Source organism: Mustela erminea, chromosome 5 (genome assembly GCF_009829155.1).
Source record: "Mustela erminea isolate mMusErm1 chromosome 5, mMusErm1.Pri, whole genome shotgun sequence".
NCBI lineage: Eukaryota > Metazoa > Chordata > Mammalia > Carnivora > Mustelidae > Mustela > Mustela erminea.
The window spans coordinates 101,908,758-101,914,757 of NC_045618.1; the positions used below are offsets into that span (position 1 = coordinate 101,908,758).

Below are 6,000 nucleotides of genomic sequence, written 5' to 3' on the forward strand. Positions count from 1 at the left end.
CATCCAAGGTCACACATCTAGTGAGGTTGAAACTGGGATTGGAACCCAGGCTGTCTGCCTCCAAAGCCCATGCACTTAACCACCAAGCTATTTTTTCTCTTCAAGAGAACTATTGTATAATTCAGACGTCAGCCACTGAACACTGGTTTACTCTCTATGTAGGGACTAACTCTAGAAACCGAGAAGTGAAGCCACGAAGTATGAGAAAGAATGTGGCTTGGGTTACATAGCATAGGAGCCACTACTTCTGCCTGCCTAACACTTCTCCTCTGCTAACAACCTTCTACCCTCTGCTATCCCTGCCTTACCCACTCTCAGCCATGCGGCTCAACTGCCCAATCAGATTCTTGCCCCCCATCCCCACTGGAATATTTTTTTTTTAAAAGATTTTATTTATTTATTTGAGAGAGAAAGAGAGCATGAGAAGGAGGGGCAGAGGGCCAAGAAGCAACAGACTCCCCACTGAGCAGGGATCCTGATGTGAGGTTCAGATCCAGGACCCAAAGGCAGTCACTTAACCAACTGAGCCACCCATGCGCCGCTCCCCCTGCCCCTTCGGAATCTCGAGTCTCCCTGCAGGCAAAGACTGGACGGAGCAGTCATCTGTGGGAAGCACATGGGAGGGGAGACCATGAGCTCCTGCAGGGGCTTCCAGGTGCCTGTTCTGTCTGAGGTCTGGTTTTTCATCTGTTCCTACAATTCTAAGAGTTCCAGCCACATCCTCCTACACAAACCTCTTTTGGCCTTAAATTAGCCAGTCTTGGTTCCTGTTGCTTGTAACAAAACATCCTAGGTTATACTTAGGACAATATTCAAGGCTCTATTCCTAAGGCCACCTGTATATTTGGTATTTGGATAATTGGTGGACTGTAAGGGCATGTGGTTATTTCCATGTACCAAGAAGAAGATGGTCCAGATGGTCAGTTCAACCTGCCTATCTCAGGAGTTTCCATTGTAGCAACATTCAAAAGGATTCTTTTAAGAGGGGTTGTGAAAAGTTCCATTTAAAAGGTATCAAATTATAACGAGCAAGTTATGTATGTTGTAGTTATTAATATATATAGGTATACTATAATTAATTATAGCACTAGGTGTATTCCTATTTACCCACTCCCAGCTCCACTCAGTTAAGGATTGGTAAAATCTTCTTACGGCTGTTTGAAGACAAAGAACTCTAATCTTTATCCTGATCTTGGGTTTTTCCTCACATATTCTCTCCTCGAGTTTCATGGTCAAAGATATCAATGATTCCTCTGTTTTTTGCTCTCAGTCAGAATGCTTGGAGGGACTGTTTATCCAGTCCCTGGAGTTTGGGACCAAAATAAAACTATTTCTGGGAAAGCATGGTCGTGTTAACTGAGCTCCTGGAAAACAGCAGGATTTTCTTTGAGATACTTTCCTCCTCACTCACCCCCCAACCCCTTTTCCCATATTGCCCCTTACTCCATATTTAGGACTGGTGTCAGCTGGTACTAATCTTCATCCGCTGCCCATCGTGCTTGATGGATGCTCAGTTCTTGAGTCATCACAGACAAGTTGAGGAAGTAGAACCAGAGCATCTGCTGTCCCAAGGGAGAAGGGTAAGGATTCAGGATGAAAGTGTGCTGCCACCGGGCTAGATATCCACTGAGCAAGGCTGAGCTCTGAGCCTCTATTTAGCCCTCTTGGTCACAAAATTATTTTCCTGTCTTTGTTCGATCTGATTAAACTTTTTACTCTCAGAGAGGGTTTTTTCGTTTCTGTTTTTTTTTTTTTTTTTTTTTTCCTCTCCAAGAAGCTCGGTGTCCTTTACTGCCATCTAGCTTCAGTAATGGGCTACCCTGATCCCCTAGAGAGATATTTAACTACTTTAAACTTCAGAATGAAGGGAGCGGAATTTCTGGTTATTTATTTATTTATTTTTCTCCTTCAAAAGGTCTATTTCTATGTAAATTTTTGGATGCACACGGAAACTTACTTGGCACAGTTCTGGGTCCCTGGCAGCAGCTGTGTTCTATGTTGGATCACAAAGTCGTGTTAGACCAATGCCTTACAACATTAAGTGAATAAATCTTTCTTGGTAGAGATTCTCAACAATACGGTTTCCTATAATACACCTAATTTTACATAAAAGAGCTATATCCTCTCTTTTTTACATAAGAAGGCCATTAAATATAAAAAATAGAAATATCAAGAAATATTAGTATAATCATATGGTGGTAACTATTATAAAAAATAGCTAAGAGAGCTGAAAATACTTACTTCTGAAGTTATTGTTATGTCTTGTAGATTTATTTTGGTTTTTAAACTTACAACTTTTTGACTTTGAGGGAAATGAACTCTCTAAAAAATGGCATCAGGGTGCCTGGGTGGCTCAGTGGATTAAGCCGCTGCCTTCGGCTCAGGTCATGATCTCAGGGTCCTGGGATCGAGTCCCGCATCGGGCTCTCTGCTTAGCAGGGAGCCTGCTTCCTCCTCTCTCTCTCTGCCTCTCTGCCTACTTGTAATCTCTCTCTGTCAAATAAATAAATAAAATCTTTAAAAATAAATAAATAAATAAATAAATAAAAAATGGCATCATTTTTTCCTTACATGGACACAAAATTTGTTTTGTCTCCATGGATTATGTATGTGGTCTCAAAGTTCCCCCCATTTTTTGTTTATTTTGAGCCCACTCTTTGATGTTAGTGATTTTTCCCAAATATGTGATATTCATGGCTATAAGATCATACTGAAGCATGTGACACTGAGTGTAAAAAGAAAAGTAGAATGTAGGTAGATCTGTGCATGGGGGAGGAGATTATTGAACTGTTGAATAACTGGAATGGGCTTCTTCATTAGGGTCCTCCAAACGACAGTCTCTGTAGGATTTTTTCCCCCTTGGACTGGTGTTTTTCCAATGTGACTTTGCCATCTCTCATCAAGAGTTGAGTCTATTTCTCCACCGCCTTGAATCTCATAGGCCCTCGGACTACTTTGACCAGTAGAATCCAATGGAAGTGATGCTAGGTCAGTTCTGGGCTTGGTCTTTAACTAATCTGGCAACTTCTGCTTCCTGTGTCTTGAAAGCCACTAGCCATTTAACAAGTACAACTATCCTGAGGCCACTCTGCTATGGGAAGCCCAAGCCATGGGGAGAGGTTCTGGAGAATGAGATAGCTTGTGTGGAGAGGGAGAAGGGGAGGGGGAGAGAGAGAGAGAGAGAGAATAGGAGAAGGAGGGGGAGGAGGAGGAAGAAAGAGGGAGGGAAGAAAGAACAAGGTCAGGTATCACTTAGGTGCCAGAATGTGTGTGATGAAGCCATCTTGGAAATGGATCCTTCTAGGGCTACCCCAGTGAATGCTATGAGGATCAGAGATGAACTGGCCAGCTGAGTCCTTCCTTAATTCCTGACCTATAAAACTGTGAGCAAAGCAAAACGGTTGTTTTAAATCACTAAGTTTTGGGGTCAGTTTTAATGCAGCAATAAATAAGAGAAACACTATATTATATATATTATATAGATTTTGAAAAAATCCTTTGGTTTTCAAACTTCTGCAGACTCTTTAAGACGTATGAAGTATCCCCAGTTCTTGAGCCTTCTGTCGTCCAGATCAGTTTGCTTCTGCTTTTTCCCTTCTGCCAGCTGAGGTTTTATTTTTCTCAGGTTTGCTCTAAGTCAGTTATCACTAGTTCATTTGTTTTTCAGCTTACAAAATTTAGTTACCCTAATTTCTCTTACTGTGTTCTTTTTTGCAGGTATATGCTTTATTCTTTCCTTACTATAATTTTTGTGGCCTTTGCTAGGCAGTGGAGATAAATATACACATTTAATTTTCCCACATTTAACTGAATGCTTCCTATAAGTTTTATTGACTATTTAGAAGGGCAATGGGGATTTGGGGCCTTGGGCCTAGAGAAATAATAGTTTCTGAATGTTTTTTTGGCCCAGGGAGAATTTTCTGATTTCTCCATAAAAGGTGAGAACTGAGTAGCGCTTGTGAGAAATAGGCTCTTGGTTGTCAAGGGAAAAAAGGACACACACACACACACACACACACACACACACACACATTCCATTCTGTGTTTGTAGTTGGGTAAGTTCATGAAGATTCTTGAAGAAAAAAGCCTTACTGTGAGACTTTCTAGTATCAAGATCACTTACCATTCAGATGTTAGTTCACTAAAAGGGAGGGTGACATGATACGTTAAATGACTTTCTTGATTACAGGAAGAGGAAAAAGAGAACCAAAGTAAAATGGGATTTTGTAGAACACAGAAAAAGCTTAAAACAAAAGGTCACTTAGAGAGTTCTAAATTCTCAGGTAAGGGTTTAAGAACTTCTCTGACAACATGAGTTAGAATTCTGAGGGGAGAAGAATGAACCAGGCTTTTGTGAGATTCATTTTCAAGATGGTGTTGTAGGAAAATCCAGAACTCACTCTCTCCGCCCAACACACCCCAAGCCTACAGCTATATATGGAACAATTTTTTTTTTCCTGAAAAAACCCTAAAAACTAGCTGAGCAACTCCTACACATTGGGCAAACGAGAGAAAAAAAAAAAAAAAAGCCACATCAAAGTTGGTTGAAGAGCCCAAGACACAATCTTGCCGTAAACCCCACTCTCAGCACTGTGACCTATAATCAGGAGGGAGCTCAAAACCCGGAGCTTCTCCCTGAAGAGCAAAGGGTTTGAATTCCACATCAGACACCTCAAATTTTAAGACCTGCACCTGAGAGATAAGCTCATAAAATATCCAATTTTGAAGATCAATGGGCCTCATGTCCACAAGACCCACAGGCTATAGCAAACTGAGAAATGAAATTGGTTATTGTAACAAAAAAAACCAAAGATCTGAAATTGCTTTTTTTCTTTTTTTTTTTAAACATTCTAAAAAGTGAGACTGAAACTTCCATTGACTTTATGTCAGAAAGTACTTCACATCAGTTGGTTGAATTATCCCACAATAAAAAAACAAACCAGCCAAACTGAAAACATTTGCAGCCCCATTATTATTAATTTTTTCCCCTGATTTGACCCTAGTCTCTTCTCCAACATGAAAGCTATCTGGCGCTACTTGGTCAAGAGCAATTTTAAACCTAAGTATTAGGTTTTGAAGGTGTCATTTCTCAAGGGAGGAACAAAAGTAATAGGCTGCAAAACAAAGCCTAAAAACAGAGTTTCAGGGAAACAGTGAGTAGGAGAGATTGGTGACACTGAGAGTTGGGAGAAGATTACGAAAAGCGACAGGACATTTTTGGAGAAACCTTCTTGTTGGAAGAACTCCAAGAGCAACAAATAGCACATTCAATGACCTGAAACAAGTTTATTAGGAAAGACTTGGGTGTGAGGAACAGCTTCACATCAGCCCCTGGGGATATGCATTGAAGAAACAAAGCCCAGTTCAAGGAGATTTTCGTAAGTGGGAGATCCAGGAATCATTAAACGGAAAGTAAGAATTAGCTTAAAAGTACAAAGGAGTTTTAAAGATCTTAGACAATTATCTAACTCATGGGGAGTTCCAAGTTTTGTGGTGAGTAGGAACTTCTCTGGCAAGAAGATAAACAACTGAAAGAGGGGAAAACTAATCAAATAACCATAGCCAAACTAAAGAGCCGCAGTGTGTGGGTGGTGCTTAAAAACAGGGACACTATGCTCAGGTATTCTGGGATTTTAGTCCTTGTTTCTCCCTGGCTAGTCATGTGATTTTGGGAAGTAACTTATTTTTTTCTGAGCCTCAGCTTTCTCATCTTTAAAAGTGGGATAATAAAATGTATTTCCTTGGGTTATTCTGAGGACTCCACAAGAAAGTCTTTGGTAAGCACTTAGCAGGGGACTGGAACACAGTAAATGGTAGCTTCTGCTGCTACCACCACCACTATTATATTCATTTTAGCAGATTTGGGTTGCTATCCACAAGTGATTCATGTCCTTTTTCACAGAGAATTGTTTCTGGGAAGTGGCTGCCTGAACAGGGACTACATTTCCCACCCACCCTTGCATTCAGGTGGGACCATGTGACCAAATTCTGACCAATGGA

General features: G+C 40.7%; 1 long non-coding RNA gene across 3 annotated transcripts in view; it reads right to left on the bottom strand.

Annotated features, from left to right (window-relative positions):
- Positions 1 to 4,188, bottom strand: part of LOC116591399 — a 54,727-nt gene extending 50,539 nt beyond the window's left edge. For all 3 annotated transcript variants that reach the window (XR_004285995.1, XR_004285997.1, XR_004285996.1), the window contains exon 1: positions 4,124 to 4,188. This is a non-coding gene — a long non-coding RNA (uncharacterized LOC116591399). The remainder of the gene's footprint in view (positions 1 to 4,123) is intronic.
- Between the last annotated feature and the right edge of the window lie 1,812 nt (positions 4,189 to 6,000).